Below are 14,662 nucleotides of genomic sequence, written 5' to 3' on the forward strand. Positions count from 1 at the left end.
CTTACCGGATCATCCTCAGGGACCTACGATACACGGGCAATGAGCTGCCTCTCCAAGTGCTCGTCTCGTCCGCTACTGTTTGCTAGGCGTCCTGGTGAATGCAATCGGCTGCTCCGACGTTCCTATTACCCGCCTCCGTCAGTGGCCCCGCCTCCCATAGGCGGCTTTCTTCGTCACTCACCAATGGCCAATCATCAGTAGATCTCCGTTTAGAGCTCTTCCAACTGCTGCAGTGTCTTAGCACCACACCCTCCCCACAGCACCGGATCCAGGACAAACTGGCAATAGGCAAAAGCCAAAAAAGGAGAGGAATCTGGATACGTCCAAAAATAAAAGTACTTTATTGAAACATATTTAAAATCGGAAAAAGGCACACAAGATAAAATAGCAGCAGGTGTGGCACTGCTGGCTTAAGTGTTTCGGCTGATAGCCGTAATCATAGCCTAAGTGCCAAGTGTCACACCTCTATACATACTCGTCATCTAAATCTTATTGGATAAAACTTAAATGACACCTGTACGCTAATCAGACCTTATACTATTCATTAGGCATACAACCTACACAGATGGAATTCAGATAAGGATATTAAATACATATAATAATATCAAGACATAGGTAGAGTAATTGTGTACCTAAACAAATTCATCTAAAATAATACAATCAAAGGTGGGAGGGGAATGAATGGGTAATGTTTACAAACTCAGATACAAATTGCTAAGTGAAAAATACTAAGTGAAAAACACAACTCCAGTAGATGTAAGTAATAGATAATGAAGGTTCTTAGAGAAATAAAGCTGTAATAAGTTACGCCAGAGATGGAAAAACAACTATTGGTAAAAGTTAATGTGTAAACTACTGCACACAGTGGACATGAATGAATTGTGGAGATATTTAATACTCAATGTGTAAATACTGCTCCGAAGTGGACATGAATATTGTGGAGATATTTAGTAATCAATACTCCAATAAACTTTTACTAAAATGTAAACCTGACACACCATGGGCAGGTTTATTAAGAGAGGGTAGGTATAGACACTAACCTAATACAAAAGGTGCATATCGAGTATTGAAAGTTAACAAATACGAGGCTTGGTTACCAAAGGTTCATAATGTCGTACTTGGAGTTTGAGGCCAATGGGAATCCTAGTTTCCAATGTAAAGATCCAAAAAGCCTCCCCTACACTCCAACATGCGATCTACAGAACCGCCCCCTTTTTGGTTTATGCACCTTCTCGATAGTACCACCATGAAAAACTGGCAAGATCTACCGCCATGGTATACCCCAAAATGTTGCAACACACCGGGTGCTAGACTTAGCTCTGGGAAAAATGAGGAAAGGTGCTCCCTAATTCTAGTGCTGACATCCCTAGAGGTGAGCCCTATGTATTGAATTTAGCACAAGTGAGCAATTCAATACATATATAACATCTTTACTGGTGCAATTGAGACAAGATTTGATATTATAAGTCTTCCCTGTGACAAAACTAGAAAATGTATTGCCAACTCCCTGACATAGTCACAAGGTTTAAGCCCTGTTATGCCCCACACTTTACATGCCCTGATGTCTCAATCCAAGAGCTAGGATTTCTAGTATTTGTAGGTAGCATAGTGGGTGATAGGAGAGAGCCCAAAGTGGGACCCTTCCTGTATGCACACCTAACTCCTACTTTTACGGTATTCACCAGTTTGTCATCTGCTTGGAGTATTTCTGAAATGTTTACGTACAATTGAACATCTGTCTTTGTAACTGACCACTATGTGTGGTTACAAAAGTGGACCCTATTTGATGATAGTGCAGTATTATCATTCTTTATTTCCCTATTCTGTTTGAGAAGACTATCTCTGGTTCTAGTGATCACAGACTGTTTGGCCCTACCAAATAGCTTTTTTGGGGGTACTTTCTCTGTTGGAGTTGGTTTCTAAGTCACTTGCTAATTCCCTGAATTCGTTCTCATCAGAACAGTTTCTATTAAGTTTTATTCATTTCTCCTTTAGCAACAGCCTCAGGTACATGCTTTGGATGGCAAATAGTACCAAAAAGGACTGAATTCCCCTGAGATGGGTTTTCTGTAAGGACACAGTCTTAACCTCTCCCCATTAGGGAGCCCCATAAGTGTCCACATCCCAAATAGTTGATAGTTGTCTCATTAAATTCAAAAGTGAATTTCAAATTATGTCTATTGTGGTTGAGGTTTGAGCAAAATTCCTCAGCTTTGTAACTGGTTTCCTGTCCATATAAATATAAGATCGTCTACGTATCTCTTATAAAGAGACACATAGACACGGGTAAGGGGTTACCATCTCAAAGATGTGGAAGAATTCCCAAAAACCTATGAATAAGTTCGCTTACGAGGGGCAAATTTAGCCCCCATCGCCGTATCCACACCTTTGGAGATAGTAAACCCCCCTCAAACATAAAGTTAGTTATGAGTTAGAAGGAAGACCCACTACCTTGACAATGAAAATTTTGAATAATTCTGAATAATCTGTGAAATTCTCCAAGAAAAAACAGATGGCCTCTAGACCTTTACAGTGCGGAATGCAAGAGTATTAGCGAGACTGCATCTACAGTGATCCACTTGGATTGAGATGTCCCAAACTACCTCACTCAGCAAGATGTAATAAATGCTTGGTATTCACAAAATATGATGGTAGAGAGGTCACAAGTGGCTGTAGAATGCAGTCTACCCACTCTGATAGATTGAATAAGAGAGAATCAACCTCCACTAACAATGGGGCGTCCCTTGACTTCAGTGAGGGACTTGTGGACCCTTTGGGAAATGATGGAAAAGGGGATATTTTGGGAAATCCAGGTACCAGATATGAAAGGCTAGCTGAATCTATGAACCCTGTCTCAACTCCCGCATCCAAAATGTCCACAAGCTCCCTCCACTGAAGATAGAGGTGGGGTCCCCTTAAGGATAGAATATTCCTCACCTATTGCCTAGTTGTCTGATGGCCTCTGCAACATAAGCTTCCCGGTCCAGGACAACAGTTAATAAACATGCCCATGGTGTGTCAGTTTACATCTGTAGATCGCCATGTTGGAGTTGAGGGAGGCTTTTTGGATCATTACATTGGAAACTAGGATTCCCTGTGGCCTCATACTCCAAGTATGACATTATGAACCTTTGGTAACACAGCCTCGTATTTGTTAACTTTCAATACTCGATATTCACCTTTTGTATTAGGTTTAGGTTCTATACCTACCCTCTCTTAATAAACTGCCCATGGTGTGTCAGTTTACATTTTAGTACAAGTTTTTGGATATTGATTACTAAATATCTCCCAATTATTCATGTCCGCTTCGTGCAGTATTTACACATTGGAGTATTAAATATCTCTAAATCATTCATGTCCACTGTGTGCAGTATTTACACATTAACTATTCCATAGTTGTTCTTTAGATCTCTGGCGTAACTTATTACGCTCTTATTTCTCTAAGAACCTCATTTATCTATTAACTTACATCTACCTGGAGTTGTGTTTTTTCACTTAGTATTTTTCACTTAGCAAATTTGTATCTGAGTTTGCTAACATTACCCATTCATTCATGTTTCCCCTCCCACCTTTGATTGTATTATTTTATTTTGTATTGTTTAGTACACAATTACTCTGTTTACCTATGCCCTTGATATGTATTACATCTATTTAATATCCTTATCTGTATTCCATCCTGTGTAGGTTGTATGCCTAATGAATAGTATAAGTTGATTAGCGCACAGGTGTTTCCAATTTATGTTTTATCCATAAGTTTTAGGATGACGAGTATATATAGAGGTGTGACACTTAGCACTATAGGCTATGATTACGGCTATAAGCCGAAAACGCATAAGCCAACAGTGCCACACCTGGCTGCTATTTTTCTTGTGTGCCTTTTCCGATTTTAAATGTTTCAATAAAGTAGCTTTTATTTTTTTACGTATCCAGGATTCCTCTCTTTTTTTGCTTTTATATAAATATAAATACTTAAATACTATATGTACCTATTCATATTATATATATTTTGAAATTTGCCTGCGCGACTTACCCCATGCGCTGCACACCACTCGTTATCTAGCCCTGTATGTTTAGTAGTTAGCCCTTCTTGAGAATATACACTTTTTCACAAAAAAAACTCAGCTAAGGTAAAAAGCTTTTGTGATCAGCAACCACAAACTATCAGCTAGATTACGAGTTTTCAGCGCTATAGGGAAATTAATGACCGCCACAAAAGCGGCATTATTTCACCTCCCTATAGCGCTGCTATTACAAGTTTACAAAAGCAGGCTTGTGCGGGCGATATGGTGGCGCTTGAAGCTCCATACACGCACCCAAATACAAGTGCTGCTTTGACGTGCTTGTGCACGATTTCCCCATTAGACATCAATGGGGAGAGTCAGATAAACAAACGGCCTAACAACTGCGATTGCGTAAACAAAAGCTCCGTAACGCAGCCCCATTGATGTCTATGGAGAAAAAAGTTATGTTTAAACACCCTAACATAAAAAAACACATCTAAACACCCCTAATCTTCCGCCCCCGACATCGCTGCAACCTACATAATGTTATTAAAGTCCTCATCCAAGCGAGAGGAAGTCTTCATTCAGACGTCATCTTCTATCTTCATCCATCTGGCACGGAGCGGGTCCTTTTTCAAGACATCCAGCGCGGAGCACCCTCTTCTTACGGTCGTCGCTGGAAAATAAAGGTTCCTTTTAAGTGATGTCATCCAAGATGGCGTCCTTTACATTTCCTATTGGCTGAAAGATTTCTATCAGCCAATAGGAATTAAAGGGGAAAATCCTATTGGCTGTTACAATCAGCCAATAGGATTGAGGCTTTCATCCTATTGGCTGATCCAATCAGCAATAGATTGATCTCTCATTCTATTGGCCTGTTCCAATCAGCCAAAAGGATGAAAGCTCAATCCTATTGTCTAATTGCAACAGCCAATAGGATTTTTCCCCCCCTTTAATTCCTATTGGCTGATAGAAATCTTTCAGCCCAATAGGAATGTAAGGGACGCCATCTTGGATGACATCAATTTAAAGGGAACCTTCATTTTCCAGCAATGACCGTAAGCAGAGGATGCTCCGTGCCGGATGTCTTGAAGATGGACCCGCTCCGTGCCGGGTGGATGAAGATAGAAGATGCCGTCTGAATGAAGACTTCCTCTCGCTTGGATGAGGACTTTGCAAGATGGATGAAGATCGAAGAGGCCTCCTGGATGAAGACTTCTTTCTGTTTGGATGAGGACTTCTCCGGCTTGAGGAGGATGGATGGCCGGACTTCGATAACTGTAAGTGGATCGTCGGGGGTTAGTGTTAGGTTTTTAAGGGTTTTTTGGGTGGGTTTTTTTTTGGCTTAGGGAGTTTGGGCAATGTAAAAGAGCTAAATGCCTTTTAAGGGCAATGCCACTCCAAATGCCCTTTTCAGAACAATGTAATGTGCAATGGTTAGCTTAGGTGTATTTTTTTTTTTTACAGGTAAAAGAGCTGATTTCTTTGGGGCAATGTCCCACAAAAAGCCCTTTTAAGGGCCATTGGCAGTTTAGTGTAGGCTAGGTTTTTTTTATTTTGGTGGGGGCTTTTTTATTTTGATAGGGCTATTAGATTAGGAGTAATTCGTTTTTAATTTTTGATAATTTCATTTTGTTTTGTAATTTATTTTTTATTATTATTATTTATTTATAATTATTATTGTTTTATTTTTTTGTAATTTAGAAAATTGGTTTTTTTATAATTTAATTTATTTTATTGTAATGTTAGTTTTTAGTGTAAAGACAGGTTACGTTTTATTTCACAGGTTACTTTGTATTTATTTTAACTAGGTAGTTAATACATAGTTAATAACTATTTACTATCTAGTCTACCAGGTTAAAATAAATACGAACTTAGCTGTGAAATAAAAATAAAACCTAAGATAGCTATAATATAAACTATTAGTGATTTTGTAGCTAGCTTAGGTTTTTTTTACAGGTAAGTTTGTATTTAGTTTTAAATAGGAATTATTTTGTAATGTTTGTTTAGCTTTATGTTAATTAGATTTAAGTTAGGGGGTGTTAGGCTATAGGGTTACGTTAGGGTTAGGGTTATAGACTTAGGGTTAGAGTTACGTTAGGGTAGGGGTTAATATATATTTATGTAGAGTTAGTGATGTGGGAGGTCCAGAGGTTTAGGGGTTAATAATTTATTTTAGTATATTTCGTTGTGGGGGGCTTGCAGTTTAGTGGTTAATAGGTTTATTATAGCGGTGGTGTGGGCGGACGGCAGATTAGGGGTTAATAATCTTTAAATAGAATATGCAATGTGGGAGGGCAGCGGTTTTAGAGGTTAATAGGTTTATTATAGTGGTGACAATGTCGGGGAGCTGCGGAATAGGGGTTAATAAATTTTTTTTAGTGGCTGGGCAATGTCCGGAGAGGCAGATTAGGGGTTAATAATTTTATTTTAGTATTTGCGTTGCAGGAGGGCCTCGTTTTAGGGGTTAATAGGAAGTTAATTAGTACAAAGGTAGGACCAGCACACCTGTATTCATTAGGTATCCATATATAACATGGTAGGTGCAACCATATAGAGTCCAATCCCATAGACTCTTAGAAAGTATAATCCAAAGCAAATAATGATGCACTCTTCATAAAGTGAAAGGACTTTATTAAGTGAACAGCTTAGGAAGTTAATGAGTGTTAGTGTACTTTTTAACACTTTAGTTATGAATTTTATGGTATAGCTTTGTAGCATAAAACTCATGACTACTGACTTTAGATAGCGGTACGGATCTTGTCAGTATAGGGTGTGCTGCTCACTTTTTGGCCTCCCAGGCAAACTCGTAATACCGGCGCTATGGGAGTCCCATTGAAAAAGGACTTTTTTTAAAGTGCGGTACTGACGTTGCATGATGGCCAAAAAGGTGTGCGGTACACTTATACCTACAAGACTTGTAATACCGGCGTTAGGGAAAAGCAACGTTATGAAGCATAACAATGCTTTTTCACTCATAACACAAAACTCGTAATCTAGCTGTATGTGTTTCAAAACCAAATGCACTATACATACCCCTAAATATATTATAATTGCATGCATTAGAATGATGTTTAACTAAGATGTAAAAACTGGTTGCATAAGATGAGTTCCCTTAACAGATGTTTACTCTCACCTCTTCTGTCTCTAACAATGCAAATTTTGTCATAACATGCACAGACCTTGTGATCAGCTTTACACGTTTTTATGTGCTAATTAAATTGCTTGGGAGACTAAAATCTCTTTCATGCTGTAAAAATTGTGTGATATCGTTCCCCAGAAACTAGAGAAATGAAAGGGAATGTGACATAAAGATAATATATACTTCTGTCTTTTATGAGGGTTTCTACCTTCTCATAATGAGGTACAGTACAGGAAATGCATAATATACATTTCAAAGACATCTCTATATTGTTTGACCAAGGCAAAATAAATGTCACAGAAGCTACAAAGGGGGAAGCACATCATTTTATCAGAAGGTGCTCGCTGAACGCTTACTATGGGAGAATGGGTAAAAGGAAATTGTGTTAAAATTAAACTTGTCTATCCTGAAGGCTATTTACTAATTTTTGCCAGATTCCTTTTGGGGCTTAATTATCATAGTGCGAGCAGACATGATCCGATATTGCGGATCATGTCCGTTGCACATCGATAATTGCCGACAACATACGCTCTCTGCATTTATCATTGCACCAGCAGTTCTTGTGAACTGCTGGTGCAATGCCGCCCCCTGAAGATTCACGACCAATCGGCTGCTAGCAGGGGGTGTCAATCAATTGATTTCTGGCGATGTCTGTCCGCTGCCTTAGAGCTTCTGAAGGCTCGCCGGAAACATGGGGCATCAAGCTTCGTACGGAGCTTGCTAAATATGCCCCTATAAATGGATATGAAGTCCAAAATGTTTATTTCATGATTCAGAGAGAATATGCAATTTTAAAGAACTTTTCAATATTATTATATGATATAATTTGATTTATTCTCTTGGTATCCTTTGTTGAAACAAATACCTATGTAGGCTCAAGAGCAGTAGTGCATTGTGGGAGCAAACTGCTGATTCGTGACTGCACATATATGCCTCTTGTTATTGGCTCACCAATGTGCTCAGCTAGCTCCCAGTAGTTCATCACTGCCCTTTCAACAAAGGATACTAAGGGAACAAAGCAAATTTGAGAATAGAAATAAACTGGAAAGTTTGTTTTAAAATTACATGCTGTATCTCAATCATGAAATACATTTTTTGGCTTGATATCCCTTTAACAAATATGTGTTATGTTTAGTACAATAGACTTAGGGGTCAATTTACCAAATGTCGGACGGACATAATTCGCTATAACTAACCATGTCCGCCCCAATCGGCCGTAGCAGGGGGGTGTCAATCATCCAGATCAGATTGGGATGATTGCAGTCCACCACTTAAAAGGTGGCAGACAAGTTAAGGAGCAGCGGTCTTAAGACTGACGGAAAGTACTGGGCGGATAAAGCTGCATCCGCTGCTTAATTAATCCGGCCCTTAGTGTCAGATTACAAGTGGAGCACAAAATATAGTTTTCACAAGGGCGATATTTGCACTCCACTTAGTAATACCAGTGCACACAAATATGCGCTGATGTTATAAGTTAGGTGTAACAACCTTGCTTTCACATTGCATGGAAGCATTGAGCTCACAAGAGCATATTTTCATGGGCTCCAATGGGAGTCTCTTTCTAATGCCGTCAGACACGGCATGAGAACCTAGCACAGTGAAGGGGGTAAGTTGCACAGCAATGGGCAGCATATTTTAAATATATATGTATGTACATATATATACATATATATTTATGTGTTTAAAGGGAACACACAGTTCCCCATAAACCGCAATGTAAAGGCACTTTTCAGTGCCGTTTTTTTCTAACACCCCACCACCCTGCTTTGTGCAGTTATTTTTTATTTTAAAAAAAATGCTAAAAAAAAATTAAATAAAAAAGAAAAACATACTTTATTTTGGGGCCAATTGGGGCACTTTTTGAAAATTAATCATAGATCTGATCTCTAGTTAATTTTTGGAGCGCTAATTCCTACCGCAAGCTCGCAGTAGCAATAACCAGCCAATTGGAATGGATGGTTATTTATTGTGCGCCCGTAAACGGGTGAATTTGCCCATTTACAGGGGCACAATAAATTAGTGCTCCACTTGTAATCTAGCCCCTAAATAAGATATAAAAATGAGATAATAAATTATTGCCCTTGCATCTCATCTTCCTTTTTTAAACTTGATAAAATAGGAAAATAATATTGTAGTTATAGACCATGTACCCTTTCAAAGAAGGCATGGAGCCAGAATTATTAATTGTGATCTGTATTATTAATTGGGGCATTTTCTATTTCTCCAACATTGGTGTGTCCGGTCCACGGCGTCATCCTTACTTGTGGGATATTCTCTTCCCCAACAGGAAATGGCAAAGAGTCCCAGCAAAGCTGGTCACATGATCCCTCCTAGGCTCCGCCGACCCCAGTCATTCTCTTTGCCGTTGCACAGGCAACATCTCCACGGAGATGGTTAAGAGTTTTTTGGTGTTTAAATGTAGTTTTTATTCTTCTATCAAGTGTTTGTTATTTTAAAATAGTGCTGGTATGTACTATTTACTCTGAAACAGAAAAGGATGAAGATTTCTGTTTGTAAGAGGAAGATGATTTTAGCAGATTGCTGTTTCCACACAGGACTGTTGAGATGAAGTAACTTCAGTTGGGGGGAAACAGTTAGCAGACTTTTCTGCTTAAGGTATGACTAGCCATATTTCTAACAAGACCATGTAAATGCTGGAAGGCTGTCATTTCCCCTCATGGGGACTGGTAAGCCATTTTCTTAGTCAAACATAAAAGAATAAAGGGCTTAAATAAAGGGCTTTAAAAACTGGTAGACATTTTTATGGGCTAAAACGATTGCTTTACTTGGGGCATATTATGCAGATTCTAGCTAATAATTGGCATTATAATCTTGGGGAACGTTTAAAAAACGGCAGGCACTGTGTTGGACACCTTTTTTAGTCTGGGGGCCTTTCTAGTTATAGACTGAGCCTCATTTTCGCGCCATTACTGCGCAGTTGTTTTTGGAGAGCAAGGCATGTGTGAGGATCTAAGAATCACTAAAAAAGCTTCTAGAAGGCGTCATTTTGTATCGTATTCCCCTCTGGGCTTGGTTGGGTCTCAGCAAAGCATATAGCTGGGACTGTATAGGGGTTCAATTTAAAAAACGGCTCCGGTTCCGTTATTTTAAGGGTTTAAAGCTCTGAAATTTGGTGTGCAATACTTTTAATGCTTTAAGACACTGTGGTGAAATTTTGGTAATTTTTGAACAATTCCTTCATACTTTTTTCACATATTCAGTAATAAGGTGTTTTCAGTTTGAAATTTAAAGAGACAGTAACGGTTTTATTTTAAAATGTTTTTTTTTGTGCTTTGTTGACAAGTTTAAGCCTGTTTAAACATGTCTGTACCTTCAGATAAGCTATGTTCTATATGTATGAAAGCCAATGTGTCTCCCCATTTAAATTTATGTGATAATTGTGCCATAGTGTCCAAACAAAGTAAGGACAGTAATGCCACAGATAATGATATTGCCCAAGATGATTCCTCAAATGAGGGGAGTAAACATGATACTACATCATCCCCTATTGTGTCTACACCAGTTTTGCCCACACAGGAGGCCCCTAGTGCATCTAGTGCGCCAATACTTATTACCATGCAACAATTAACGGCTGTAATGGATAACTCCATAGCAAATCTTTTATCCAAAATGCCTACTTATCAGAGAAAGCGCGATTGCTCTGTTTTAAACACTGAAGAGCAAGAGGGCGCTGATGATAACTGTTCCGACATACCTCACACCAATCTCAAGGGGCCATGAGGGAGGTTTTGTCTGATGGAGAAATCTCAGATTCAGGAAAAATTTCTCATCAAGCTGAACCTGATGTTGTGACATTTAAATTTAAATTAGAACATCTCCGCGCACTGCTTAAGGAGGTGTTATCTACTCTGGATGATTGTGACAATTTGGTCATTCCAGAGAAATTATGTAAGATGGACAAGTTCCTAGAGGTTCCGGTGCCCCCCCGACGCTTTTCCTATACCCAAAGCAGGTGGCGGACATAGTAAATAAAGAGTGGGAAAAGCCCGGCATACCTTTTGTTCCCCCCCCCTATATTTAAGAAATTATTTCCTATAGTCGACCCCAGAAAGGACTTATGGCAGACAGTCCCCAAGGTCGAGGGGGCGGTTTCTACTCTAAACAAACGCACTACTATTCCTATCAAAGATAGTTGTGCTTTCAAAGATCATATGGATAAAAAATTAGAGGGTTTGCTTAAAAAGATTTTTGTACAGCAGGGTTACCTTCTACAACCAATTTCATGCATTGTTCCTGTCACTACGGCAGCGTGTTTCTAGTTTGAGGAACTAGAAAAGTCGCTCAGTAGAGAATCTTCATATGAGGAGGTTATGGACAGAGTTCACGCACTTAAATTGGCTAACTCTTTTGTTTTGGATGCCGCTTTGCAATTAGCTAGATTAGCGGCGAAAAATTCAGGGTTTGCTATTGTGGCGTGCAGAGCGCTTTGGCTAAAGTCTTGGTCAGCGGATGTGTCTTCCAAGACAAAATTGCTTAACATTCCTTTCAAAGGTAAAACATTATTTGGACCAGATTTGAAAGAGATTATTTCAGACATCACTGGGGGAAAGGGCCACGCCCTCCCACAGGATAGGTCTTTTAAGGCTAAAAATTAAGCCTAATTTTCGTCCCTTTCGCAGAAACGGACCAGCCTCTAATTCTGCATCCTCTAAGCAAGAGGGTAATGCCTCACAGCCCAAACCAGCACTGGAAACCAATGCAAGGCTGGAACAAGGGTAAGCAGGCCAAGAAGCCTACCACTGCTACCAAAAAGCATGAAGGGATAGCCCCCGATCGGGACCGGATCTAGTGGGGGTCAGACTCTCTCTCTTTGCTCAGGCTTGGGCAAGAGATGTTCAGGATCCTTGGGCGCTAGAAATAGTTTCTCAAGGTTATCTCCTGGAATTCAAGGAACTACCCCCAAGGGGAAGGTTCCACAGATCTCACTTATCCTCAAACCAAATAAAGAGACCGGCATTCTTACATTGTGTAGAAGACCTGTTAAAGATGGGAGTGATACATCCAGTTCCAATAAGAGAACAAGGAATGGGATTTTATTCCAATCTGTTCGTAGTTCCCAAAAAAGAGGGAACATTCAGACCAATTTTGGATCTGAAGATCCTAAACAAATTTCTCTGGGTACCATCGTTCAAAATGGAAACTATTCGAACGATCCTACCCACCATCCAGGAAAGTCAATTTATGACTACCGTGGACTTAAAGGATGCGTACCTACATATTCCTATCCACAAGGAACATCATCAGTTTCTAAGGTTCGCTTTTCTGGACAAGCATTACCAGTTTGTGGCACTTCCATTCGGATTAGCCACTGCTCCAAGGATTTTCACAAAGGTACTGGGGTCCCTTCTAGCGGTTCTAAGACCAAGGGGCATTGCAGTAGTACCTTACTTGGACGACATCCTAATTCAAGCGTCGTCCCTGTCAAAAGCAAAGGCTCATACGGACATCGTCCTAGCCTTTCTCCGATCTCACGGATGGAAGGTGAACAAGGAAAAAAGTTCTCTGTCCCCGTCAACAAGAGTTCCCTTCTTGGGAACAATAATAGATTCCTTAGAAATGAGGTCAGAAAATCAAAACTTCTAAGCTCTTGTCAAGTACTTCATTCTGTTCCTCGTCCTTCCATAGCGCAGTGCATGGAAGTAATAGGATTGATGGTTGCAACAATGGACATAGTTCCTTTTGCACGAATTCATCTAAGACCATTACAACTGTGCATGCTCAGACAGTGGAATGGGGATTATACAGACTTGTCTCCGATGATTCAAGTAGACCAAAAGACAAGAGATTCACTTCGTTGGTGGCTGACCCTGGGCAATCTGTCACAGGGAATGAGCTTCCGCAGGCCAGAGTGGGTCATTGTCACGACCGACGCCAGTCTAGTGGGCTGGGGTACGGTCTGGGAATCCCTGAAAGCTCAGGGTCTATGGTCTCGGGAAGAGTCTCTTCTCCCGATAAACATTCTGGAACTGAGAGCGATATTCAATGCTCTCAGAGCTTGGCCTCAACTAGCAAAGGCCAAATTCATAGGTTCCAATCAGACAACATGACGACTGTTGCTTATATCAATCATTAAGGGGGAACAAAGAGTTCCCTGGCGATGAAAGAAGTGACCAAAATAATTCAATGGGCGGAGGATCACTCCTGCCACTTGTCTGCGATCCACATCCCAGGAGTGGAAAATTGGGAAGCGGATTTTCTGAGTCGTCAGACATTTCATCCGGGGGAGTGGGAACTCCTATCCGGAAATCTTTGCCCAAATAACTCAATTATGGGGCATTCCAGACATGGATCTGATGGCGTCTCGTCAGAACTTCAAGGTTCCTTGCTACGGGTCCAGATCCAGGGATCCCAAGGCGACTCTAGTAGATGCACTAGTAGCACCTTGGACTTTCAACCTAGCTTACGTATTCCCACCGTTTCCTCTCATTCCCAGGCTGGTAGCCAGGATCAATCAGGAGAGGGCCTCGGTGATCTTGATAGCTCCTGCGTGGCCACGCAGGACTTGGTATGCAGACCTGGTGAATATGTCATCGGCTCCACCATGGAAGCTACCTTTGAGACAGGACCTTCTTGTTCAAGGTCCATTCGAACACCCAAATCTGGTCTCCCTCCAACTGACGGCTTGGAGATTGAACGCTTGATTCTATCAAAGCGTGGGTTTTCAGATTCGGTGATAGATACTCTGGTTCAGGCCAGAAACCTGTAACTAGAAAAATTTACCATAAAATATGGAAAAAATATATCTGTTGGTGTGAATCCAAAGGATTCCCATGGAATAAGATAAAAATTCCTAAGATTCTCTCCTTTCTTCAAGAAGGTTTGGAGAAAGGTTTATCTGCAAGTTCTCTAAAGGGACAGATCTCTGCTTTATCTGTCTTACTACACAGAAGACTGGCAGCTGTACCAGATGTTCAAGCATTTGTTCAGGCTCTGGTTAGGATCAAGCCTGTTTACAGACCTTTGACTCCTCCCTGGAGTCTAAATCTAGTTCTTTCAGTTCTTCAAGGGGTTCCGTTTGAATCCTTACATTCCGTAGATATTAAGTTACTATCTTGGAAAGTTTTGTTTTTGGTTGCAATTTCTTCTGCTAGAAGAGTTTCAGAGTTATCTGCTCTGCAGTGTTCTCCTCCTTATCTGGTGTTCCATGCAGATAAGGTGGTTTTGCGTACTAAGCCTGGTTTTCTTCCTAAAGTTGTTTCTAACAAAAATATTAACCAGGAGATAGTTGTACCTTCTTTGTGTCCGAATCCAGTTTCAAAGAAGGAACGTTTGTTACACAATTTGGACGTTGTCCGTGCTCTAAAGTTCTATTTAGAGGCTACTAAAGATTTCAGACAAACATCTTCCTTGTTTGTTGTTTATTCTGGTAAAAGGAGAGGTCAAAAAGCGACTTCTACCTCTCTTTCCTTTTTGGCTTAAAAGCATTATCCGTTTGGCTTATGAGACTGCCGGACGGCAGCCTCCTGAAAGAATCACAGCTCACTCCACTAGGGCTGTG

The sequence above is a fragment of the Bombina bombina genome, chromosome 6 (genome assembly GCF_027579735.1).
Source record: "Bombina bombina isolate aBomBom1 chromosome 6, aBomBom1.pri, whole genome shotgun sequence".
Taxonomy (NCBI): Eukaryota; Metazoa; Chordata; class Amphibia; order Anura; family Bombinatoridae; genus Bombina; species Bombina bombina.